The sequence below is a fragment of the Onychomys torridus genome, unplaced genomic scaffold (assembly GCF_903995425.1).
Source record: "Onychomys torridus unplaced genomic scaffold, mOncTor1.1, whole genome shotgun sequence".
Taxonomy (NCBI): Eukaryota; Metazoa; Chordata; class Mammalia; order Rodentia; family Cricetidae; genus Onychomys; species Onychomys torridus.
This window is the reverse complement of record NW_023414046.1, coordinates 3,181,221-3,208,673: the sequence shown is the minus strand read 5'-3', so window position 1 is coordinate 3,208,673 and position 27,453 is coordinate 3,181,221. Positions and strand designations below refer to the sequence as shown.

The 27,453-nt window shown below is 39.4% G+C and overlaps 1 non-coding gene and 1 pseudogene across 1 annotated transcript; one reads left to right on the top strand and one right to left on the bottom strand.

Annotated features, from left to right (window-relative positions):
* Positions 1–2,189: 2,189 nt before the first annotated feature.
* Positions 2,190–22,762, bottom strand: LOC118576634 (annotated as a pseudogene).
* On the top strand, positions 14,341–14,447 carry LOC118576685. The gene has a single exon (XR_004943972.1). It is a non-coding gene; the product is annotated as a U6 spliceosomal RNA (small nuclear RNA).
* Positions 22,763–27,453: the final 4,691 nt, after the last annotated feature.

The following is a 27,453-nucleotide window of genomic DNA, read 5'->3' as shown; positions in this document are numbered from 1 at the left end:
ACTTTATAACTTAACCAAATAAGCCTGGAACATTTGAACAGAAAAATATCTTTCCCTTTTTTGTAGACTCAAATGCCTCTTCTCTAAAACAGTGGCTCCAAAATTCATACTGCTGCAAGTGTTTAATTTAGTTCCCCAAGCATTCTTGTGGTGACTCAAATATTCAAGGTCAGGGAATCTGAGCTTGCTTTATCCAGCAGGGCTGCATAATGGGCATGGCTACCATGTGTTTTGAAGGGTCCACATTTGGCTGTACATTGTGCTTTGATGTTGAAAGGGGGTGGTATTTTGCCTCACCCCTTGGCATTGCATAAAAATCCCCTTGGAATAAACCTTGAGGCAACTGGGTGTTTCTCCAGGGCCCTACTGAAGCTATCCTGTCTTTATCTTTCTTAGAGTCTCTATCTAATACTTCCTCATTCCTCTCCCTTCCCAAGAGCCCTGCAAAATCTGGAGGCTGGAGTCCCACACACTCCTATGTGGGTGTATCTGCAAGTGGCATACCCAGCTAGAGACAATAGAGGTACAGTATCTCAGTTCTTAAAACCACTGAAAATATATGTTTTCCTATATCTTAGGCAACTGCTGTGAAAGGATCTTTTATTCCCAAAGGAGTGATGGCCCACAGGATGAGAAATGCTACCTATGATCAACTTCCTGTTTACAAGTTTGGAAGAACAATTAATGGGTACAGCACATGCTTTATGAGACACCTTTCCTGGGGAGATGCAACATACATAAGCATCTTCTCACCCCAAATGGAAAGTGAAAACAGAATCAAGGCCAACTTTTTTATCAATGAGCTTTATTAGAATTGCTAACAGGATTATGGGTAAGCAGTTGCTTACTGGAGTATAACAGACTCAAACAGCTGTTATCACAAAACTCAAAAAACATCATGTAAGGAAAGCTCATGAATATCTACAAGTTAAAGAGCATCCTATCTTGATGGCCAAAATCCTCTTCTAAGAGGCATAACTTCTGAGTTTCTTTGTTTGAGTTATGAACACTGAACACTGTCAGTTTCAGGTGTTTCTTGAAGCTGAAGCTTGAAGCTCTTGAGTGGCGTATTTCCTGCCCTAATCTGCTTCCCTTCAAGATGGACCATTCCAGTCTCCAGGAAACTGTTACACAACAGCATATGCTTCGGTTTTCTCCATTTTGTATTCATTATCAAGTATTTGAGGGTGAACATGTGAAAAATTTTAATGAAAATTGTTCTACATTTTGAAATTTTCTCTCTGCATAAACTCTTGATGTTTTCTAAGATTTGAAATAACAAAGGCTTTCACAAGTTTCTCATGTTCATAATAATTCTCTAGTGTGGAGTCTCAAGTGGACTTAAACCTTCCTTAAACCTGAGAGACGGGTAAAGACTTTTCCTCATGCATTACATTTGTAACTTTTCTCTCCTGTATGAATACTTTGATATGTTCTCAGGGTGATTTTTTGATAACATGTTTCTTATATTGACTACTATGGTGGTTTGAATAGGTATGGCACCCATGTACTCATGTGATTGAGTGCTTCGCCCATAGTGAGTGGAACTATTAGATGTGGCCTTGTTGGAAGAATTGTGTCACCATCGAGGCAGGCACTGAGGTCTCATATATGTTCAAGTCACACTTAAAATACATTATTCACTTACTGTTGCCTGAGAAAAAAGATGTAGAACTCTTAGCTCCTTATCTCACCCCATATCTGCCTACATGTCATTATGCTTCCCATCATGAGTCCAATGGGCTATATTTGAAAGTATAAGCCAGCCACAATTAAGTAGTTTCCTTTAAGAGTTGCCATCATCATGGTGTCTCTTCAGAGTAATTAAACTCTAATTAAGAAAACTACAATGGTAAGATTTCTCTTTTGAGTGAATTCTCTAATATACTCTAAGAAATGTGCAAACAGTAAAGGATTTCTCACATTCACTACAATTGTAAGGTTTCTCTTTCATATGTATACTCTGATGTGTTCATGTTGTTCCTCGGTTAGTTCAGTGCTTGCATCTGACTGTGGCCCTATGACCCTGCATTCAACACCCTGTTGATCAGGCAATGGACTGGTTAGGATTTCTGGTCCTACTAGCACAGACTTTGCCACAGCCACCATATGTAGTTTATAACTAAGTCTCTATTGTTGTATTTACCAAGAAAGACTCAGGAGTCAGATGTTGGGGTGAAAACCTGCTAGTTAAGAGAGGACAGGAAGCATCTAGCTGGCATTCCATTTTGGCCAGAGACCTGGCAATAAGAGTGTCTCTCCAACCATTTCAAACCAAAACTACCACAAAAGTCCAAGTCGTTCCCTATTCCTTCCTATGTGTCTATGTATCTTCCATGCTCTTCCATAATCTTCGTGGCTATTTCTGTCAACTAGATCCAGGGCACAACCCCAATCCATGGTTGATTTTAACTTGTAGGTTTCAGAGTATGATCAAATATTCCATAACATATTCTGAAATGAGCAAGGAGTAAAGGATTTCTCATGTTTGCTACATTTCTAAAGTTCCTCAAGTGTATGTATTCTCTAATGAGTTCAAAGCTTCTTTCTCTGTAAAAAAATTTCTAGCATTCACTACATTATATAATGTTTCCCAGCTGTATGAGTTTTCAGATGTTTCCTAAGAGCTGAGCAACATGAAAAGGATTTGTCACATTCACTACATTTGTAAGGTTTTTTCTCCTGTATGAATTCTCTGATGCACTTTAAGACTGCCTTTCTGAGTAAAGGATTTGTCACATTTACTACATTTGTAAGTTTTCTCTCCTGTATGAATTCTCTGATGCACTTTAAGACTGCCTTTCTGAGTAAAGGATTTGTCACATTTACTACATTTGTAAGTTTTCTCTCCTGTATGAATTCTCTGATGTTTTCTAAGTTCTGAACAACTAATAAAGGATTTGTCACATTCACTACATTTGTAAGGTTTCTCACCTATATGAGCTTTCAGATGTTTTCTAAGACCAGAGCCACTCACAAAGGATTTCTCACATTCACTGCATTTGTAAGGTTTCTCTCCTGTATGAAGTCTCTGATGAGTTCTAAGATGGTCTTTCTGAGAAAATGATTTGTCACATTCACTACATTTGTAAGGTTTCTCTCCTGTGTGGATTCTCTGATGAGTTCTAAGATTCCCTTTCTGGGTAAAGGGTTTGTCACATTCACTACATTTGTAAGTCTCTCCTCTATGGATTCTTTGATGTATCCTAAGAGATGAGCCAAATGTAAAGGATTTCTCACATTCACTACATTTGTAAGGTTTCTCTCCTGTATGAAATCTCTGATGTATTCTAAAATTGTATTTCTGGGAAAAGGATTTGTCACATTCACTACATTTGTAGGGTTTCTCTCCTGTATGAATTCTCTGATGCTTTCTAAGATTACCTTTATTGGTAAAGGATTTGTCACATTCAATACATTTGTAAGGTTTCTCTCCTGTATGAATTCTCTGATGCATTTTAAGACTGCCTTTCTGAGTAAAGGATTTGTCACATTTACTACATTTGTAAGGTTTCTCTCCTGAATGAATTCTCTGATGTTTTTTAAGTTCTGAACAACTAATAAAGGATTTGCCACATTCACTACATTTGTAAGGCTTCTCACCTGTATGAGTTTTCAGGTGTTTTCTAAGATCTGAACCCTGTATAAAAAATTTGTCACATTCACTACATTTGTAAGGTTTCTCTCCTGAATGAATTCTCTGGTGTATTTTAAGACTGGCTTTCTGGGTAAAGGATTTGTCACATACACTACATTTGTAAGGCTTCTCACCTGTATGAGTTTTCAGATGTTTTCTAAGATCTGAGCCCTGTATAAAAAATTTGTCACATTCACTACATTTGTAAGGTTTCTCTCCTGAATGAATTCTCTGATGCATTTTAAAACTGGCTTTCTGGATGAAAGATTTGTCACATTCACTACATTTGTAAGGCTTCTCACCTGTATGAGTTTTCAGATGTTTTCTATAACCAAAGACACTCAAGAAGGATTTCTCACATTCACTACATTTGTAAGGTTTCTCTCCTGCATGGATTCTCTGATGAGATCTAAGATGGCCTTCTGTGGTAATGGATTTGTCACATTCACTACATTTGTTAGGTTTCTCTCCAATGTGGATCCTGTAATGTCTTCTAAAGTGTGATGTGTGACAAAAGCACTTACCACGTTCTGTACATTTGTCAGGTTTTTCTCTAACATGGATTATGTAATGTATTTTGAGTTGTGAAAAATGCAGAAAGCATTTACTACATTTTGTACATCTATAGGGTTTCTCTCTAGGATGGGCTCTCTGATATATGAGGCTTGAGTGAGTCTTGAGGCATTTTCCACATTTTCTGCATTGGTATGGTTTCTTCCCACTCTCAGTTTGTTTCAGTATGATTTCTGTATTAGAGTCAAAAGATGTATCATACTCCATATTTTTGTGTTCTTCCTTTCCTGTGTGATTTCTTTGATTTTGGCTAGTGATGGAACACAAATGTAAACAGTTTACACAGTCTGTATATTTGCAAGGTTCTTCTCCAGCATTCCCACTTTTGTGTCTGTTGAGGGTTAAGGCTTCAACAGAGGCATCTCTGTGGTTACCAACTCTGTACTTGTTATTTTCTGCAGGATCTCTTGTGTCACAAGGTCTACACTGGCTGCATTCACGAATCACTTTGCCAAGCTCATTACATTTATAAGACTTCTCTTTGACATGCTCATGATCATGGATCAAATGCTTTATGACTTGATGCAAGAACTTCTCATATTTACTACATATGCGATGGTTCTCTGAAAAATTAGTGCAATTATGGACAATAGCAATTAATGCATGAGTAACAGATTCAATACCTGATGTTTTCATAGGTTTCCAATGATATATAAACTAGTAACATTCAGGTACATAGCTCTTAACAGAGGACTTTTCTGTTTTACAGTCATTAATTGGATGCTCACAATAATTCCAATCTGATCTATATCAAAGCACAGGAACAATAATAGCCTTCTCATTTTTTTTCCTTTCTATTGATTTTTTTCATTTATTTCCCATTCAAACTGCATTTTCCCCTCCCTCCTCTTCTCATGTTCCCTCTCCCCACCTCCCCTCTCTCCCCTTATCAACTCCCCCTCTGCTTCTGGTCTGAAAGGGACAGGCCTCCCATGGGTGTCAACAAAGCATGACATATTAAGTTTGGGTAGGACTAAGCTTCTCCCTCTGTATTAAGTCTGGGTGAAGCAGCCCACTCTGAGGAATGAGTTCCCAATATGAAGCCAAAGCATTAGGGAAAGGCCCTGATCACACTGCTAAGAGTCCCACAAATAGGGATGGGGATTTAGCTCAGTGGTAGAGCACTTGCCTAGCAAGCGCAAGGCCCTGGGTTCGATCCTCAGCTCAAAAAAAAAAAGAAGATTCCCACAAATAGACCAAACTAAACTATCAACACATGTAGAGGACTGAGGTAAGACCCATGCATAGCTTCCCATTCTTTTCTAAACACTGTAACTAAAATTGATAAGACAAATAGGTTTGAGCAATAAAGAACTTCGAGAAAGAATCTCTGTGAAGGATCATATAAAGAACATTTCTTACGTTTTTGAGACAGAGCAAACAGTACAGCTTTGGTCACCTAGGAACTCACAATATAACCCAGGTTGGCAGGGCACTCACCATGTCCTACTGCTTCAGCCTCCACATTAAAATCATGCTGTGCCAGTAGTAGACATGGCAACTACATCGCAAAAATAAATACAACATTCTCAACACCAACATATCTTTCTCTAAAACCTCTTCCATTGTTTATAATCAGATATAGGTGAAGAGTTTAATACAGTAGCAAAATTAATATATTCTAATTATTGTGAGTACTGCTATATATTTTCTTGCTCTTAATACTCAATACTCTCTGAACTTTCAAATTTTCTTTATACATTAGATAAGAGGGCTGAAAGATCATGGAGAATATAGCATTGGTTACTCTTCTAGAGAACACAGACAAATGTAAATTAAGCACTATTAGGAAGTTTTGTTGGAGTTGGGGATTTAGCTCAGTGATACAAAGCACTTGCTTAGTAAGTGCAAGGCCCTGGGTTCAGTCCTCAGCTCCGGGGGAAATAAAAAAGAAGAAGAAGAAGAAGTTTTGTTGGTAACACGAATTTTCCTCATTTCTGAGATTCTCTAGGTACAGAGAATTTACATATACATAAAGTAGGTAACTTAAAAGGATGAATCAGGAATTCTACAAAAAGAAAATTCTTACCTACAAAGAGTAGATTGTTGTAATTCTCCAGCATCACATCAATGTACAAAGCCCTCTGAGCACAGTCTAGACATTCCCATTCTTCCTGGGAGATATCAACAGCCACATCCCTGAATGATAACAGATCCTGCCATGGAAAATTACCTATTTACCATGTATTGCTTGACAAATGATTTCTTAGGTGAAAGAGACCTAAAGAATTAGAAACATATTTGTGATATACATGAAGCATGACAATGTGTAAAGGACATGAGTTGTCTAGAAGTGCTGCATTGCTACTCTTTTAGAAACAATGTATAGAAGGAATTACTACCTTGGCTCCATTCACTAGGTCCTTCTCTTCCATGAATTTTCTGATGTTTTCTAAAACCTGAGTAGCAAATAAAAGACTTGCCACAATCACTATATTTGAAAAATTATATAGTCTGTCATGTCTTCATTTTTTTTGGTTTTTCGAGACAGCGTTTCTCTGTAGCTTTGGAGGCTGTCTTGGAACTCGCTTTGTAGATCAGGCTGGCCTCGAACTCACAGAGATCCACCTGCCTCTGTCTCCCGAGTGCTGGGATTACAGGCGTGCACTTTAATTTTCATAAAAGATACTTTCTAAAATATTCAGTCTTTATCATATTTTCTTTTTTTGTTGTTTTTGTTTTTTTGTTTTTTCGAGACAGGGTTTCTCTGTAGCTTTGCACCTTTCCTGGATCTCACTCTGTAGCCCAGGCTGGCCTTAAACTCACAGAGATCTGCCTGCCTCTGCCTCCCCAGTGCTGGGATTAAAGGCATGTGCCACCACCGCCCAGCTTTATTGTATTTTCTATCTCTGAGTAAACAAGATGATACATTTAATAAATACAACATACACATTTGTGGTCTAGATGCAGAAATGAACCTTTGAGAAATTTGTGTTGATAGCAAACAGAATCCCAGTGTCACATCTCAGATAGTAAAGTTATAATACTTCAAATGTATACAGTTGTTGACATTGCTTAAATATGGACACTAGAAAAACCCTGTCTGAAGCTGGATTCACCTGATTCTACTCTAAAATGCTCAGTTGAGATCCTGAGGCCTAAGTAAAATGCTGCACCCCTTCTAGAACAAAGGGGTAGAATATGGAATGCAGAATTCATGGATGAATTAAAGTCAGTTTTTCCGTAAGTAAGGAGTGTAAAATCATTTCATATATCCAACATTCCAAATAACATAGAATCAAATATTTAATGAAGATATGTTTTGGGAAACATTTACACCCATGATGTGAATAGAAAGATCAGAATTAGACAACATTAATGTTATTTAAATTTTCTAAAAGCTGAAACAAACAGTACTGATAATGACAATTTCATGAATTCCATACAGTGTTTTACTACAGAATAATTAGAAATATTTGTGGAAACAAATGCCATCTGTGTCAGTGCATTCAAATGAAGTAGAAAGTTTCTGTTATAAAAGCAAATGTATTAAATAGAATGAGAAATAATCTAACTTCACTAATTTTGAATATATTATTGCTCATATGATTGACTCAATTGAAAATTGAAATCTCTTAATTTCAACTTTATTTTTTTTCTTCATTATGTGAGCTCATTCATCTAACTGGGTTCTAGCATAAATAAATATCTTTTGTGATTATTCTTTCATTTTCCAAAACTAGAATGCATGGGGTTAGATACTGTCACAATATGTACCAGAAATGTAAATCCAGAGCCTAAAGACATGGCTCAGAGGTAAAAGACACTTGCTGTATCTGCAGGAAAACCTAGTCTAATTTTCTCTATACACATAACAACTAACTACAGTTCCTGACTTCAGCGCCAAGAGTTTGGTGCTGACATCACGGACCTAAGGGTATAATGCATCATGCAGTATACATAAAAATATGCAGACAGACCTTCAGATACTCAAATAAAATATTATTGTAAAGAAATAGAAACACTGACACCACTCTTCAAAATTTGTCCCTGTGTAAGACAAACCTTCAGAAAGAGGAAGAACTTAGGCTGGAAAGAGCCTTCATTCTCCAAAAGAAGAGAGTAAAGTAATTAAGAGGGACATTCATTTATGCTTGAAAATTGATGGCGTATGTCCAGCACCAAGTAAATACTCTCTAGAAAACTCTTGCTAATACATTCTACATGGTGCCATACAAAGGTGGAGATAGCAGGGAAAACCACAGAGCTCCGAACAGAATCTACCGAGACAATTACATTTCAGGTGTCAACACACACACATCATCAATGTGTGACATAACCTGGCAAAAACACAAACCAGAAAACTGCAACATTCATCTCGGCAGAGACACGTCAATTTTTTGGCAAGAGCAAGCCACATATTACTTTCATCATCTGTGCTTTCTAGGATGCTAAACTATTACTATTAGGGTTCAAGGCAAGTAGTCTCTTCAGATTCTACTTTTCTATAAATTGCTCAATATTGTCAGTGAAAAGGTCCCTGTATTGGCATCTCTACCTTCAGAAGCCTATTTCAGCAAAACTAACCATTGCAGAATGCCAACTATTTGGCACATTAGACCTCACTTCCTCACTAATATAAAAGGACACAAGTCGATTCTATGCAAAAGTTGGGAATCAATAAATTTCTTTGAGTGTCATTTACAATAGCATCTGTTTTAGAAATCCAAGTCTTAAATCCATGGAAATTCATGGCCTTATAGTTTGAAATCGAGGAAAAATATAATGGGACAAGTCTCTGCTACATAAGTGAAAGATTTAAAGACTTAAACGTTAATATAAAAGAAGAAAAACAGATAAATAAGGCAAAATAAACACTTTCAATAACATTGCCAGTGGTAGAGAATTAAAGTCTTGAATGGTTTCTATAATAAAAGCAAATTTCAGAGAAATGTGAATATGACACTGACCTTGGGAGCATTAACCACAGAAGCATTCATTCTTCTTGTTGCTCTTCTCTGAGTTGCTGTCTCAGAAACAAAGAATGGAATTTTTGTTGAAATTTCGCATCAAAGTGTCAAAAATACAAAGGTAAAATTAATACAACTCTATTATGGTCAATGCAAAACTACATGAGAAGATCCAAAAACCTAAATGATATCAGAAATCTTGTCAAAGACAGGAGAACCCGGAAGGGTATCTTTAGAGTGGTGAAAGAAAATCTAGGAACCTTATCATTGCACCCCAAAACATGAGCTCTTAAATTTCATGAAGGAAAGTCATACGAAGTGGGTTATCAAATGACAAAGGTCATCCACTCAAGCTGCACTACAGATCATAATTAGAGACAAAGTATACATAGAAAAATCAGGGAGAAATTAGCCATCACAACCCAGGAAACAAGTATTTTACAAAAGGAATAAATTAACAGGAGAGCTTGATTGTACCAGATCATTTTCAACACACAAACCAGCAAACTACCATTTCTCACTAGAAGGAAGTAAATTACTACCCCTGGTGTTACCCACAATAATATTTAAAAACAAATCATGAGTAAAAAAGCTTCATGATATGAAAATACCAGCAGAAACAGATATGATGTAAGACAAACTTCAGGAGATTTTATGATAAACTCCTAAAGCAAACAGGAATAAATAGAACACAGCTGAACACAATAAAGGGAAGGTGTGTTACACTGAAGCCAATAGTCCAGTGCAGAGGAAAAAATCATGAGCAGCATTAGCAGGGAAACTGTAAGGAGGTAAGAAAACATGTGCTCTCTAGTCTTATTGAATCTTGTGGCATAAGAGTGTGCCATAAAAAATTGAATAATAACGCCGGGCGGTGGTGGCGCTCGCCTGTAATCCCAGCACTTGGGAGGCAGAGGCAGGCGGATCTCTGTGAGTTGGAGGCCAGCCTGGTCTACAAAGCGAGTTCCAGTACAGCCTCCAAAGCTACAGAGAAACCGTGTCTCGAAAAACAAAAAACAAACAAACAAAAATTGAATAATAAAAAAGAGTTAAGAGGAAACAGGTAAGAAAGGCATCAAGTTCCATTTTATTGATGATGTAAACACACAAAAAACTTTACAGTGTCATCATGGGAAAATCTTAGATTTGCCAAGTGCTTCACATGTTATTGAAAAGCACAAAACTGGGGCTGGAGAGATGGCTCAGCGGTTAAGAGCACTGACTGCTGTTCCAGAGGACCTGAGTTCAATTCCCAGTACCCACATGGTGGCTCACAGCCATCTGTAATGAGATCTGGTGCCCTCTTCTGACCTGCAGGCCGAACACTCATTGTATACATAATAAATAAATACATCTTTTTACAAAAAAGAAAAGCACAAAACTAACACAGAAAATAACTACTTTATTTATTAATAATAACAATTTGAAAAGTAATTTATAAATATAAGCCATTCAGGTTATTTCCAAAACATCTAGCAATAATATACATAATAACAGTAATGTTAAATTCACTTCTATGAAGAAAATTTTAAGGCACTCAGGATAAAACATGAAAAGTAATGGTACACAAAGAAATAGACTTCCGTGAACACTGCCTGATGAATAAAATGGTGTATATGGTTTTTTTTGTTTTTTGTTTTTGTTTTTGTTTTTTTTAACCTAGGGTTTATATTGCTACAATGAAACATCATGATCAAAAAACAAGCCAGCAAGAAAAGGATTTATTTGACCCACACTTCCATATTGCTGTTCATCATTGAAGGAATTCAGAACAGGAACATGTAAACAAACCAGACCTAGAGGCAAGGGTTGATGCAAAAACCATGGAGAAGTACTGCTTACTGGCTTGCTTCCCATAGCATGCTCAGCTTTCTTATACAATCAAGGACCACCAGTCCACCAACCCACCACCCCCAACGGGGTTGGATCCTGCCCCATCAATCCCAAATTAAGAATGTAGGATTATTTTTTTATTTTTTTTATTTTTTGGTATGTGGAGCTGAGGATCGAACCCAGGGCCTTGCGCTTGCTAGGCAAGCACTTTACTACTGACCTAAATCCCCAACTCCCAGATCTTTTCTTTCTTTCTTTCTTTCTTTTTTTTTTTTTTAAAGATTTACTTATTATGTATACAGTGTTCTGCCTGCATGCCAGAGGCAGGTGTCAGACCTCATTACAGATGGTTGGGAGCCACCATGTGGTTGCTGGGAATTGACCTCATGATCTCTGGAAGAACAGCCAGTGCTCTTAACCGCTGAGCCATCTCTCCAGCCCAAACTATATCAGATCTTATGAAGGCATTTTCTCAGTTGAGGTTCCCTCCTCTCTGATAACTTGTGTCAAGTTGACATAAGACTATCCTGCACATGGTTACACTATTACGAGCAACCAGTGGGCTGGGAGGTGGTGGCCAGCACCTTTAATCCCAGCACTCGGGAGGCAGAGGCTGGCGGATCTCTGTGAGTTCGAGGCCAGCCTGGGCTACCAAGTGAGTTCCAGGAAAGGCGCAAAGCTACACAAAGAAACCCTGTCTCGAAAAACCAAAAAAAAAGTAGATATAGAAACAGTCATATGGACACAGAAAAATCACAACTATTATCCTTAAAAAAAAGAGTAGGGGCTGGAGAGATGGCTCAGTGATTAAGAACATTGTTTGTTCTTCCATAGGTCCTTAGTTCAATTCCCAGCAACCACATGGTGGCTCACAACCATCTGTAATGAGATCTGGTGCCCTCTTCTGGCCTGCAGGGATATGTGCAGACAGAACACTGTGCATACAATAAATAAATCTTTAAAAATATAAATAAATAAGTAAATAAATACTGCTTATACATGGAAAAAAATTCTGTCTTCCCATGAGGCCCCAATTAAAAAAAAAGTATTACTGGGGACATCACAAGAACTGATCACATATTATGATTCAGAGGCACAATGACAAAGACAGCATGGCCCTACATATAAAAAACAAAACAAAACATAGAATATTGAACAGAACAGAGATCCCAAAAAGAAACCCAAAGCAGAAAGATCAAGATTCCAGGAACACAGAAATTGACCAGGAAAAATGACAAAGGGATTTCATGGAGTGCAGAGCTGTGCAGGTCAGGAAAGTACACAAAGAACGAATGGTAGCTAAGAAAGTGAAATAAATACTTAGGCTTTCTTCACACAAGGGCCTAATATACACACGATACAAAGAGCTGCTTAAAGTAAACGAACCTATGATGTTCAAACTCTCTATACAAAAGACCTTGGGATGGGAACAAGAGCTTTCAATGGCGTTATAAACAGAGACCCTAATTTGTACTGGAGGGTTGGCTGTGGTTGTGTAACGCAAGACAGGTGACAATAGTTCCCCTCATGAAATAAGGTTTAGAGGAGGAGGAGCCCCAAAAGCGTGATGCAGCCTTGAGACAGGAATGCATCGTGAACGAACAACTCCACACTGTGTTCTTCATAAGGCACCGTGAGTGAAGTTCTAGGTGACAACCTCACAAGCTCACAGCCCAGGTGAAGAACAGCTTCCACACTGATTGAAGAAGAAGGCAGGGGAAGATGTTGTTTTCTCCAAATGAACAGAAAATTAACTCCAGTATGCACACACAGTCTCATCCCCACATCAGTCACTTTCTGAGGAAAGGTTTGAGGGACTCCAAAATCTCCCACCAGTGCACATTGCTATCAGCAATTGTAGGTTAGCAGACAAAACCTAGGGATATGGAGTTTGTGATCCCTGGGAAGACACCACAGTCTCAGTCCAATACACTTGAAAGATTTATTGATTAGCTGCTAGCAAGATAAACAATCTCTAAGCCAAATTTGAGACTCTATGCAGGAAGAGTATGAGGATGGCGTAGTTGGACTTTCTATTAGGAAAAAAAAATCTATTTTCTATTGTATAGCAAGTTTGGAGGAACAATTAATCACATTTAATGAGACATTTTTTTTTTCCTGGGGATATACAACATACGTATACATCTACTCAACCCAACAGGAAACTCCAATTCTAGGGGATCCAACACTCTCATACAGAGAAACATGCAGGCAAAACACCAATTCAATAAAAAAATAAATAAACTGAAAAATGAACATTACAAATAAGGCCACAAGTGTCTTCAATGGGAATGTCTGTGTGCTTAAGGTTCTAGCTGGTGACTGTCAGGAAGAAAGCACGGTTCAGGAAGGCAAAGGGATAAAGAGAATCCCTGCAGGGGTGTGCCCTTGGGATGAATCACTCATTATCTCAGAGCCTTAAAATCCTAACTCCTGGGTTGGGGATTTAGCTCAGTGGTAGAGTGTTTGCCTAGCAGGCACAAGGCCCTGGGTTCAATCCTCAGCTTAAAAAAAAAAAATCCTCTGGGTTCAATCCTCAGCTTAAAAAAAAAAAAAATCCTAACTCCTTTGGAGACATCTTCCTTGCATAGAAGCTGTGTCTTGACATTCTTTCAGGCAGTTCTTTTTTGTTTGTTTGTTTGTTTTGTTTTGTTTTTCGAGACAGGGTTTCCTTGTAGCTTTGGAGGCTGTCCTGGAACTTGCTTTGTAGACCAGGCTGGCCTCGAACTCACAGAGATCCGCCTGCCTCTGCCTCCCAAGTGCTGGGATTACAGGCGTGCACCACCACCGCCCGGCCCTTAGGCAGTTCTTAAATTCTTCATTAGTATTACCTATGACTAAGAAGAACCCGTACTGAGATATGGACACATAGTGCCACACAATCAAGCTGGCTGACACAGTACATCTGTCTGCTGATATAGCATGGGCTCCTGAGAACTACCTGGAAAGATTAACAACAATCAACACCCTTATGGTGTTCTACTGTATCTCCTCTGTAACTATTATCTGCCCCTTTAACCTCAGGACATCAAGTTATTTCTGGTATATTTTGTTCATTAGTGAAATTTTTCTGCATATGAGATAATTCATATAATAATGAATTCACTTAATAAATAAACTGAAGATATCCAGTCAGAGTCGATGTCATTCTGGAATGCTGGAATATGGGGAGAGTTTGGAAGCATGCAGGGGACAGAAGGATATAAAACACTCTGTTTAACATTATTCACGGCTCAGACTTTATAAATATATTGGTTGATTGTGTGTATGTCAGATTTACACAATAAAGTTGTGTCCTGTGTCATAGCTTGGTAGTTGCTTTCCTTGGTTTCCATGATTACTGATAGTACAGTAATAATGTTCAATAAGTACATATTAAAAATGCTCGTGCTCGCTTCCACAGCACATACACTAAAACTGGAACGATACAGAGAAGATTAGCACGGCCCCTGCGCAAGGATGACATGCAAATTTGTGAAGCGTTCCATATTTTTAGGAAAACCTGGAAAGACTGAAAGATTACGTTTTATATCTGGATTTTTACAAATAAAGATGGCTATTATTTCTTTTAATTATTATGAGGTACATTTTTTTAAAGATTTATTTATTTATTACGCATACAGAAGAGGGCACCAGATCTCATTACAGATGGTTGTGAGCCACCATGTGGTTGCTGGGAATTGAACTCAGGACCTCTGGAAGAGCAGTTGGTGCTCTTAACCTCTGAGCCATCTCTCCAGCCCAAGATGGCTATTATAATGGGAAAAAAATGTTCCACACAGCCAGGCACTGGTGATGTACACCTTTAATTTTAGGACAGGAGGCAGAGGCAGATGGGCTCTGAGTTCAAGGCCAACCTGATCTTCAAAGCGAGTTTCAGAACAGCCAAGGCTGCACAGAGAAATTCTGTCTTGAAAAATCAAATCAAAAAACAAACAATGATCCACAATGTTAGGTATGAAAAAAAAAAAAAAAAAACCCCAGTCAAACAACTACCCTGAAAGCCTGCTGCTCTACAAGAGACCATGATAGCCCTGAGAACCCCAGCTTCACCTGAGGCCCAGTGCATGACCAGAGGACATGCTAGCCATAAGAACTACAGGCAGGCTAACCGGCTGTGGCGTGACCCCAACCTACCTACCTCCATTCACTCTACATCTCTCCTTCACATTATCCTGGCTGCCAACTGCAGTGGAATACAACTGGATGTACCAGGTGCCACACTAGCCACCAAGACACCAGACCCCAAGAGAAAAAGACTGCTCCACCAGAAACTATACCAGCCATCAGAATTCCATCAGTCAACATGAGTGGAAGACTGTCTACTCAACCACAAGACACTCTAGCCAGAACGCCAGAGAGGAAACACAAAACAAAGAACACAGCACCCCTCTACCAATGCAAACTCAGAAACCTGCACCTAGAACTACAATTACCCCAAACCCAGATGTCTAGATACCAGAAGAACACAATCAACAACAGGCAATGTGTCATCACCAGAGCCCAGCTATACTACCACAACAAACCCTGAATAATCTAACAGTGATGAAGCACTAGAAAATGACCTTAAACCATGTGGTAGAGCCCCTTAAACAGAAAATTAATCTCTCAAGAAAACTGAGGAAAAGAAAAAAAAAAAAAAAAAGAAGAAAGAAGAAGGAAATGAATAAATCACTTAAAGAAAGACAAGAAAAAAAAGTAAACATTTAGGAAAGAAATAACACTGTTCAAGACCTGAAAATGAAAATAAAAGCATTGAAAACAAAAACAAAAACAAAAACAGCCAGGTGGTGGTGACGCATGCCTTTAATCCCAGCACTCAGGAGGCAGAGGCAGGCGGATTTCTGTGAGTTTGAGGCCAGCCTGGGCTACCAAGTGAGTCCCAGGAAAGGCGCAAAAGCTACACAGAGAAACAGAGAAACCCTGTCTTGAAAAACCAAAAAAAAAAAAACCCACAATCTGAGAGAATTCTGGAAATGAAATATCAACTAAGTGAGGAGGAACTACAGTCACAAGTATCAACATCAGAATATGAGAAGGAAGAAAGAATCTCAGACACTGAAGATATGATAGAAGATATAGATACATTCATCAAAGAAAATGCTAAATCTAAAACATTTCTGACACAAAACATGCAGGAATTCTGGGACACTATGAAAAGACCAACCTGAAGAGTAACAGGAATTAAAGAAGAATCCAAGCACAAAAGCCCAATAACTATTTTCAACAGAATCAAAGAAGAAATTTTTCCTAACCTAAATAAGGACATGCCTACTAAGGGACAAGAAGTTTGCAGACACTAAATAGATTTGATCAAAAAAGAAAAGGCCCCCTCTATATAATAATCAAAATACTAAATATATGAAATGAAGAAAGACTACTAAACACTACAAGGGAAAAAGGCCAAGAAACATCTAAAGGCAGACCAATTAGAATTATACCTGACTTCACAATGCAGACCCTAAAAGCCAGAAGGGCCTGAACAAATGTCCTGCAGATTCTAAGAGACCAGAGGTTCCAGCTCAGACTACTACACCCACTAAAACTTTCAATCACCATCAATAAAGAAATGAAGATATTCCATGATAAAGTCAAATTTAAACAATACCTATGCATAAATTCAGTCCCAATGAGTTTAACTACACCCATAGAAACACAGCAAATAGGGCTGGAGAGATGGCTCAGAGGTTAAGAACTCTGACTGCTCTTCCAGAGGTCCTGAGTTCAATTCCCAGCAACCACATGGTGGCTCACAACCATCTGTAATGAGATCTGGCGCCCTCTTCTGTATACATAATAAATAAATAAAACTTTAAAAAAAAAAAAAAGAAAGAAAGAAAGAAGCACAGGAAATATAATATCACACCAACAACACCAAAAGAAGGGAAGTACACACACACAAAAACAGATGTACGACAACCAAATAAACAATTCCCCAATAAAGAGACAGGAATTAGACTTCTTTTTTTTTTAAGATTTATTTTTTATTTATTATGTATACAGTGTTCTGCCTGCATGTGCCCCTGCAGGCCAGAAGAGGGCACTAGATCTCATTACAGATGGTTGTGAGCCACCATGTGTTTCTGAGAATTGAACTCAGGACCTCTGGAAGACCAGTCAGTACTCTTAACCTCTGAGCCATCTCTCCAGCCTTTTTTTTTTTTTTTAAATAAGACAGGGTTTTTCTGAGTAACAATCCTGTCTGTCATGGAACTCACTTTGAAGACCAGGCTGGCCTCTAATTCACAGAGATCTGCCTATCTCTGCCTACTGAGTACTAGGATTAAAGGCCTGAGCCACCATGCCCAACTATTTACATAACAGACTTCAAACTAAAATTCATCAAACAAGACTGGGAAGGACATTGGGTGTCAAATGTACAAATTTTAAATGGTCTTATAATAAAAAACCTGGAGCTAGATATTGGGATAAATGCTGAAAGAACAGAGAGGCAAAGGAATAAGCAATTAGAAAGACAGGGTTTCTCTGTAGCTTTGGAGCCTGTCCTGGACTAGCTCTGTAGATCACGCTGGCCTCGAACTCAGAGATCCACCTGCCTTTGCCTCCCGAGTGCTGGGATTACAGGCATGCACCCGGCTAGAAAAACTTACCACTACCGAATCCTCAGGCCAAAGGGAAGGTGAGATCCTATCTCCACAAATCCTCTGACTGAATGCCTCTAAGTCCACAGCTGAAAAGGCTTCTTCCCGAAAGGGCTCCTCAGCTGAAAGGTATGTGCCACCACTGCCTGGCTTCTATGTTTAATCTAGGGGCTTGTTCTGTCCTGTGATCCTTAGGCAAGCTTTATTTCATACACAATATATCACCACATGGGACAGGGGTCTTACGAGTGTCCTCATGTTCTTTATGTCCAGATTCCCCTCCAGCTGATCTCTTAAGTCTGGCCATGGATGACTGAGGGGTCCCTGGATCCCTCGACCCAACCAGTGTTATCACCAACCGGTAAGTGAATAAATTGATGCAATTTTTAAATATCAATATACATTAATTATGAAAAAATAAAACTTACACAAACAGAACTCAAGAAGTGTTATCAATGCCCAGTTGGCAGGCACAACTTTTTATCATCTATATAACCAACCAATTAATTAGGAAGGGTTTATATGAACTATCATTGCTTTATTTATTTAAAACTGAACAGAAAAAAAATAGTTAATTTTAAAAAGGGGGAAAAAAATTAACCAAGCAAAAGAGAGACCTCTAACATGGACACTTTGAGTTCACTGAAGGAATTGAGGATGATATTGCAAGATGGAACACCTTGCGTGCACATGATATAAAACACATTATTGTGAACATTGCAGTGTTAAATGATTTAGATGATAACTCAAAATCCATGACAATGATTTTGTCCATGATAAACTTCAAGGATACAGTAAAGAAAATTCTACAAATCTACATGGAAGCACAAAGACCGTGTGAGTGCATAGCAAGCCCAGGCACATAGAGCAGAGCTTGATTCATCCGCCCCCACCCCCCAACCCCCACGCCCGTGATTTCTGATGACAGTGCAGAGCCACACGAACAACAGCACCATGAAAGGGGCAGAAGAGAAGACACCCATAGCTATGAGAGCAGCAGATGCAGAAGCAGCCCAAGGAGCTGTGACCATCTGAATTCCGCCAAAACACCTAAAAAGTATGTTACAGAATATGCCGCCTCGTCAAGTAATGGTAATGGGAAAAGGAAATATCCACATAAAAAAGAATGAAACCGAGACCAAAGCAATGCACGGTGAAACCTGGAGCGTCACACGGGGGGAATTCATCCATATATAGACAGAGGGACCTAGTTTCTAAATGGGACTACAAATTATACAGACCCAAAAATGAGAACAGACAAGTAAGACTGCATACAATTAACACCTTGCATGGAAATTGTTAATTACTAAAAGTATAAACAGTCTACAGAATGTATATATTTATTAGCAAACTTTTCATAGTATGATACAAAAATATCCAGAATTTATCAAAAATGTACAAAGGAAAAAAATCACAAAGCAAACAAATAATATTATAAACAATAAGTAAATGAACTGAACAAATCATACTCAAAAGCAGTTGAAAAAGCCAAACTGTACGTAGTACATGGTCCACACGTTTAGTAAAAAAAAGAAAACCTGCTCATCTAAGGTTACACTGAGATCTCATCTCTGCCTGGTCAGCATCTACCATCAAAGTCTAAATGGTAAAAAACACTGGAGACGAGGCAGGAAGAACACAGACACAGTGCCGGCAAGAATCCAGCTCACTGCAGGCAAGTCAGTGTCCAGATTCCTGAACATCTAAACAGCAAAAAGGGAAAACATGGAGAAGACACTCCTCAAGTTGATGAACAAATGAAAAGTGCCTTAGAGAGTTAACGATAGAGAAAGGGTCTCAGAAAAAGGAAAAGAGACCTAAGAAATGGAAAAAACTACCAAGAGGGTATGAGTTTATATTTCCTGTCAATGACTTCTCGAAGTGTACATGGATAATGTTCCCCAAACAAAAATTAAAATAGTATACGACTTCAAAAAAAGGACACCCGAATATCATAACATACTTTCAATGAAAGTATTTACTTCAAATGTAAAGATACAAAGTGCTAAGTGTGAATAAATATTTTTTGAAGATTTGCTGTGAAGAGTGTTGGTAATAATTATGGTAGGTAAAGGAAAAAGCCAAATCTATAGAAACAAAACAAAGAAGATTAACAAATGACCAAATGGTTCAATTGCCAGAAAGCTATGTGGTCAATATAAATGCATTTCACAGGATAGTTTCAAAATACATGAAGCAATCAATGATAGAATTGTAGGAAGCAAACACACAGTGATGCATGGAACCTTCAATGTCCACCACTGAGAAACGTGACCATGAACAGCACAGAAAACCAATAATGCCTAGCAGACCTGCAGATAATCATCCACACAAGAGCGGGAGACGCCCAGTCTTCTCAAACTTCAAGCAGCATGCTCCAGTGTGCTCATGTCAGAACAAGTCAGCCTGGCCAGGTGGCACAAGCCTTTACTCCTCAGAGGCTAGGGCAGGTGGATCTCTCAGTTCAAGGCAAGCCTGGTCTACACCGAGTTCCAGAACAGCCAGGACTACACAGAGACAGTGTCTCAAAAACAAGAAACAAAACAAAACAAAAAAACAAACCGGGTGGTGGCACACGTCTTTAATCCCAGCACTGGGGAGGCAGAGTCATGTGGATCTCTGTGAGTTCGAGGATAGCCTGATCTGCAGAGTGAGTTCCAGGACAAGCTCCAAAGTTAAACAGAGAACTCCTGTTTCAAAAAAACAAAAACAAAACAAACAAAAGAAAATGTTAAAAAAAAATCAAGATCAATGTTTAAAAAGTGTCTTCTCCAAGAACCTGGACAGAAGAATACATTATGAGTACTGAATTATATATACATATATATAAATATGAACTTAATATGTAGTATTTTGACTCACTGCTAGAATGTTCTTACTCAAACAAGTGAAGAAATATAAAAGAATGTTTGTAAGATTCTAAATACCAAATTCCTACAAGCATTTCTTAAATATAGAGAAAAATCTTCCTAAAATTGATAAAATAAGAAACCACAAAAAAATTAAAAATTATGAGATAGAGTTCAAACCCAGAGGTCATTTCAAAATTTATTAAAATTGCATCAATACAGAACATTAACAGTTGACATGAAGACAGAAGACAGGAGCAATCAACGGGAAACAATGTAGATACAGTTTAGCAAATCCTATCAAAATCCTGCTGGTATTCATTTAGGAAACGGAAAAATTAACCATAAATGATAAAGAATCTGAAGGAACTACAAAATGCTCCCAAATTCTAGGAGCAGGAAAAAAAAAAAAAAACCCAAAAGGCATCAGTTGTTCTAACTAAACATTATATTAAAATTATAATACCATTTAATATTGATAAGAAGACACAATCAATGATATGAATGGGACAGCATCATTCACGTGAAAATCCAAATGAAATCATATTTGCCTATGAGGAATAATTCTTACATAGAGAGGCTTCTAATACCTATAATAGGAATATTCTGAGATTATTCTCAGTGGAAACAGAATCTGGCAAAACCAATTTCATGCTCTGTTTCTGCTGTCACATGAGCCCTCCCTGCTCCTTCCTCAGTCCCTCTTACACACCCAATCCATGGCTCCTGTCTCCTCTCTCTCCACCGTCCATGGCTCGTTTTTCTGATTCGCAGGTGAGCAGATCTGGCTGAGCAGTGTGAGACCTGCATGGGAGAAAAAGATTCTTCAGAAAGCACCTGGAAGTTTTCATGGAACCAAACTAAAAGATGTGAAACATCTGCCAAAGGATAAACATGAAGCGGAGAAAACATCACACATACACATACATACGTCTCTCTCTGAGGATTTCTCTTTACTCTCTGATGTGAGACTCTGCAAAAAGCCCTGTGAGCAGGGTCTAGGCATTCCCACTCCTCCTATAAGAAGTCCACAGTCACAGCACTGAATGTCAACAAACCGTGAAATAAAATACAGCAGTCTGGTCACCTGTACATGGGCAGAGTGCTTTTCTTCAAACAAGGAAACATTTTTCTGATACAGGTGAGTGATCATAATTATTCCAAAGATGCTTTCTCAAATTTAGTTTCCAGAGTTTGCTAACTATAAAATAGTGTGGCCTGATACACTCTCACAGCATGGATACTGCATTTACCTGGGTCTGAGATGTAACATGAGAAAACAGCATATGAAGACACATTTCTGAATGCTGTGTTTACATCCTAGACTGCATATATCTCAGAAAATCAATGGGCAATACAAACTTTACTAGGTAAATGTTAATGTTTTCAGCGATAACTGGAGCACTTGATAAAATGTATTTTCTAATTCAATCAAATCTGCACTGCTTGTATTATGTCCAGATCTCGGGGACCCCCAAAAGACCACCATGGAGAATGAATCCCATATGTCAAAGCAAAGAGCCTTTCTTTTCAAAACGCAGCAGTGAGAGCAGAGCCCAGAGCCCAGGCCGGGTAAGGTTTTTAATCATAGTAGAAGTTGGGGTGAGGGTATTTCCAGGGTTCAGGACCCTGACTGGGGGACTAGGGGTATAGGGAATGTTTGTAATATCAGGTTTCCTCTTAGATACAGGCCCCACAGGGTGGGGTCAGCTTAGGGCTTTTCCTGGGTCTAGGGGTTGCCTGCCGGAAGCTGTGTCTGGACCTCTAAGTCTGTCATGGCAGCTGTGTGGTCAGGCTGTTTTGACCACACCCCCACAGTTCCTCATGGACTTACTATCCACTATCCATTCTCTGAGAATGCCTGTTCTTCAGAGTGAAAGGCATTCTCTTGACTCGGCCAGTGGTAAAGCAGGGGAGTTCAGAAAACATGGATTTAAATTCCAGGAGCTTTGGAAATGCCACAAACATTTGTGAGAACCCTGTTTGCAAACATAGGATAATGGAAGTCTCTACCAGATTATTTTATGAATTATTTTATGACAGAAGAGCCTAGCACTCATAAGGTAAGTGAAAAAAAAAATCACAAGACTCGCTTCATAGATTCCCAAACTTAGCGACAACAGAACAATATCCACAACAGAATTTTGGAAGCTGTGTCCTTCTGAGCACCTCCGCGGGCACACCCGGTCCTTCCCTCCCGCGTCCCAGCCCCGCAGCTCCTCTGACCTGGGAGGTTCCAGGGCCGCCGGGCTGCGGTTCCCGCCACTGCGCTGTGACTGTGACTTTCCCAGGCCGCCCGCGCGGAGACTGCGGCTCCGGGAGGTTTCAGGTCCCCAAATAGCTGGCCAGATATTCCATTTCCAGTTCCGGAATACGTGGCTCTAGAAGTCCAACAGGTGGAATTTCCTGTCACTTCACCCTGGTTCCTTGAAGCGGCTCCTCCTCGCCCTGCCCAAAACAACCCTGCATCCGGTTGCGTGCTTCCTCCAACCCACCAACTGCCGGTTCTTTTTCTTATTTAGTTTCCCAAATCCACCTTGCTGGTTTTATTCCCCCTAAACTCCTCTGATTGACAGGTGTCCCCGCCCCATCGGGGACCGTCCCTCCCACTGAGTCTCAGGCTGCCTTCCACACAGCTCCAGCTGTCAGGCTGCCCTGGACCCGCTCTGCACAGCCTCCCCACATGCTTGCTGCCAGCCTGGACCAGAACTGGATCTGGGAGGACGCTGCATCCTGGCACCTGACCCCGACCCTGGTTCCCAAAACCTTCGGATATAAGTTATCCTGTGTCATGAGCAAGAAGGTTGATGCATGTAGTTAATATAACAAAAGTTTTATTTTATTATACTGAGGCTTTTCACACAAGGTTGACATTCAAACTGCTCACCTGTGAGACTTATCTTAGCTGAATGTCAGGTCCAGTCTCTAACTGAAGTCTCTGATTCGAGTGGCAGGATCATAGTGGAGACTTTCCAGATCCTGGGCAGATCAAGGTGGCATTTCTCCAGATGTGCAGAGCACAGCATTGCTCTTGGTCTCTGCTTAAATACTGTCCAGTAGGTATCATGGGGTCTAGGATTGTGTCTGGTTATCTAGAGTGAGTGATGCCACTAAGTTATTGCTGTCAGGTGCAGCCTTGGGTATAGCAGGGATCCTAACTAAACTATTTTTACAACTCTAAAAGGCATTTATTTACTATGCTGATTACATTCTGCCTAACTTCTCATCTTGGAATAACAGCCTCCTGGGTTAAATATATACAGCAAAAGACAACCAACACCATAAATTCTGAGGTTCAGATCCTATTCCAAAAACAAATTAAAACTAAGATAAAATGCCCTTGGCTCAAAGCACAAACCATATCTGTATCACCTAGGGAGAGTAATTAAAATGATATCCAATATGCAGAACACAAAAAGATGAGTCATATTCAAGAAGTGAAGCATGTGATCCAACTCAAAGAGGATAGAAACAAAATTATTTGTGGGAAAAAAAACTAGCAAATGACTGAAGGAAAGGGGGATGCTGTAAGATATGAAAATTGAATTCAATAAGTAATTTGAAATACAGAAAAAAATCAAACTGAAATGAAATAAGAAACGAAAATACAATAAGCCTAATAGTAACTCAAAGAGATCAGATAGGAGACAGAATATCAGGTGTGAAGACAATGTAAAGGAGCTAGATGGCTCAGTCAAAGAAAATAATAAAATGCTCCATGCAAGCAGCACTAGCTGAAGATAAAAGTGAATTTCCACGTTCTCCTCTTATATAAAATATTCTAAAGTACAAACATACTCACAGCTGGGCGGTGGTGGCACACACCTGTAATCCCAGCACTTGAGAGGCAGAGGCAGGTGGATCTCTGTGAGTTTGAGGCCAGCCTGGGCTACCAAGCAAGTTCCAGGAAAGGCGCAAAGCTACACAGAGAAACCCTGTCTCGAAAAGCAAACAAGCAAACAAGCAAACAAACAAAAAATGTAGAAGCGTGTGGCTGTCCAAGAGGCAGAAAATAAGTGATGTAAATCGGCACAGCCTTAAACAACTCAGAGGAGTTAGGAAGGAAATAAGAAGGGGAAGAGGAGGAATGTGCATGACCTGCCATTCTCCAGACTCCACAGTACTAATATAATCAGTAACCCAGAGCAACTGGCTTCACTCAAGACCACAATCAGTCTAGAAAGGGGAGAGGCTCACAGGTCCCCACCCTTTACCTCTCAACTATGGCCATGGAGAGATCTTAGAAGAAGAGGAATCACCGTCTTTACTTGTGTCTCCTCTCCTAAATCCAACAGGTGCCAATACAGATTCAGAGATGGCCCTGGTTAAACTTAGCAGGTTAAAAACAAAAAGAACAGCAATGACCATGAGAGAGAGGCAGGGATGAAGAAGAGAGAGAGGCAGGGAGATGGAGGGAGATAGTGAGATACATACTGAAAGAAGCATTTGTATGGACCAAGACTGTAGGGAGTAAAAGATGAAAGTGTACACTAAATGAGGAAATGTGAGAGCCAAAGTTACACCTTTACAGACCAGGTGTTACATACTTCCTCATGAAATCCATGGTCCAGGACTTCTACTATAAGACCTAGGATTGGCATTTCCTCAATAAATACCTGCTTCTGAACAGAAAATATTTCTACATTTCTGAACCTTCCATTCAAAGGTCACTATCACTTGTTCCAACATGAACTGGTTAAAGTAGACAAAGCTCAAATAGCTTTGAGTGGTCTCAGATTGTGGAGCTCTTGAGTTATAGGAGAGCACAGCAGTCTAGTCTAGTCTTCCCTAGGAAAGTCTCTCAGACAGAGGCTTCCCTCATCTCTAAGGTCTATCCTGCTTTTCTCACACCTAAGTACTGTCACAATGCAAATCTACTTTAACTGTCTTCTCCTATCCTTTAACACCAACAAATACTAGAAAAAATAAAATATTTACCCACAGACTAAATTCAGCACAGCATGGAACGATAGTTTTAAAACCCTGAAAGGAAAGAACTGTCAGCTGTAGTGTTAATCCTGAAAAACTGACAGCTAGAATTGACAGTGAAGGAAGTGCAATTTAGTGTGGTCTAAATTTAACACAGGTTTTCACTCAATAACCTACTTAAATAATAATCTGATAAAAAATATGCAAAAAGAACAAGGCAGTGCTGGTAAACGTCTTTATACCAGCACTCAGGAGGCAGAGGCGGTGGATCTCTGTAAGTTCAAGGCCAGCCTGGTCTGTAGAGCAAGTTCCAAGACATCCAGGGCTACAGAGAGAAACCTTGTCTCAAAAAAATGTAAAGGAAGAAAGAAAGAAAAGAATGAAACATGAATTATCCATGAAGACACATGACAATATATTTTATGTGAGGAATAATGAATAGCAGAGAACTGGGAAGCAATCCATCATGTACAACACAGGAAAGCACTGACCATCATGTACAACACAGGAAAGCACAGACCATCATGTACAACACAGGAAAGCACTGACCATCATGTACAACACAGGAAAGCACTGACCATCATGTACGACACAGGAAAGCATGGACCATCATGTACAACACAGGATAGCACTGACCATCTTGTACAACACAGGAAAGCACTGACCATCATGTACAACACAGGAAAGCACAGACCATCATGTACAACACAGGAAAGCACAGACCATCATGTACAACACAGGAAAGCACAGACCATCATGTACAACACAGGAAAGCACTGACCATCATGTACGACACAGGAAAGCACTGCATCACAGGAAAGCACTGACCATCATGTACAACACAGGAAAGCACAGACCATCATGTACAACACAGGAAAGCACTGACCATCATGTACAACACAGGAAAGCACTGACCATCATGAACAACACAGGAAAGCACTGACCATCATGTACGACACAGGAAAGCATGGACCATCATGTACAACACAGGATAGCACTGACCATCTTGTACGACACAGGATAGCACTGACCATCATGTACGACACAGGAAAGCACGGCCCCTCACTGGGAATGGAGAGCAGTGAGAAGAACAGTATACCAGGCACAACAGCAGCAAAAGCTTGTGGATTAAAGACTCTAAGAAATAGAAACTCGGTTAGAACAGAGTTTGATCTATGGTTCTTCAAAAGACTTCACCATAAAATCCCTAGTAGACATTGGAATAGGTAAAAGAAATCTCAACATAGTGAAGAGTATATTTGTCAATCTAGGTTCACAATCCACAAAGAAGAAAATGGACAGAACTGACCTGACACTGTAACAGGACAAAAGTTCACATTCTTTCCTGTTGTGTTTCTTATAGTTTTGACTCAGAGAGGATGGAGTGAGGATTGGTGGTTAGGAGCACTGGCTGTTCTTCCCGATGACTGGGGTTCTAGAGCAACAAGCAAATGGCAGCTAATGGAACTTTCTGTAACTCTAGTTCCAAGGGAACCCATGCCCTCTACTGGCGTGTGTGGGCACTGCGCATGTGGTGCACAGGCACACATGCACCCATACACATGTAACAAGAATAATAAAAGAACTAGCTACAGAATTTGAAAGAGAGAAACAAGCAAAGAGATACAGTAGGAAAGAAATTAACTCAACCAATCCAGTGATGGTGTGACTGCATATTTAACCTGAAAACGCCATCAGAAAACTTTATACTTGATAAAAGCCTTAGTAACATTGAAGAATATAAAAGTGAAAAACAGGAGTCACCAGCTTTCTACATACCAATAATGACTGTTGAAAATAAAATAGGATAATATCTCATTAACTGTAGCTTAAAAAACCTTCCAGAATCCCCCAAAATATTCATAAGTAAGTTCATCCTCCTTAGCCTTGAGAGAATTACAATTGTGAACTCAAATAATATTCCAACTCATGCTAGCCAGAATGGCTAACACAAAGAAAAAAATTTGTGTATCAAGAGATGGTGCAGTGGATAAAAAGCAGTTACAGCTTTTCCAAATATGTGCATTCAAATCCCAACACTGATATCACGGCTCACAACCATCTGAAAATTCCTTCCCAATAGTTCTAATGCCTTCATGGGAAAGCCACAGGCACTAGAT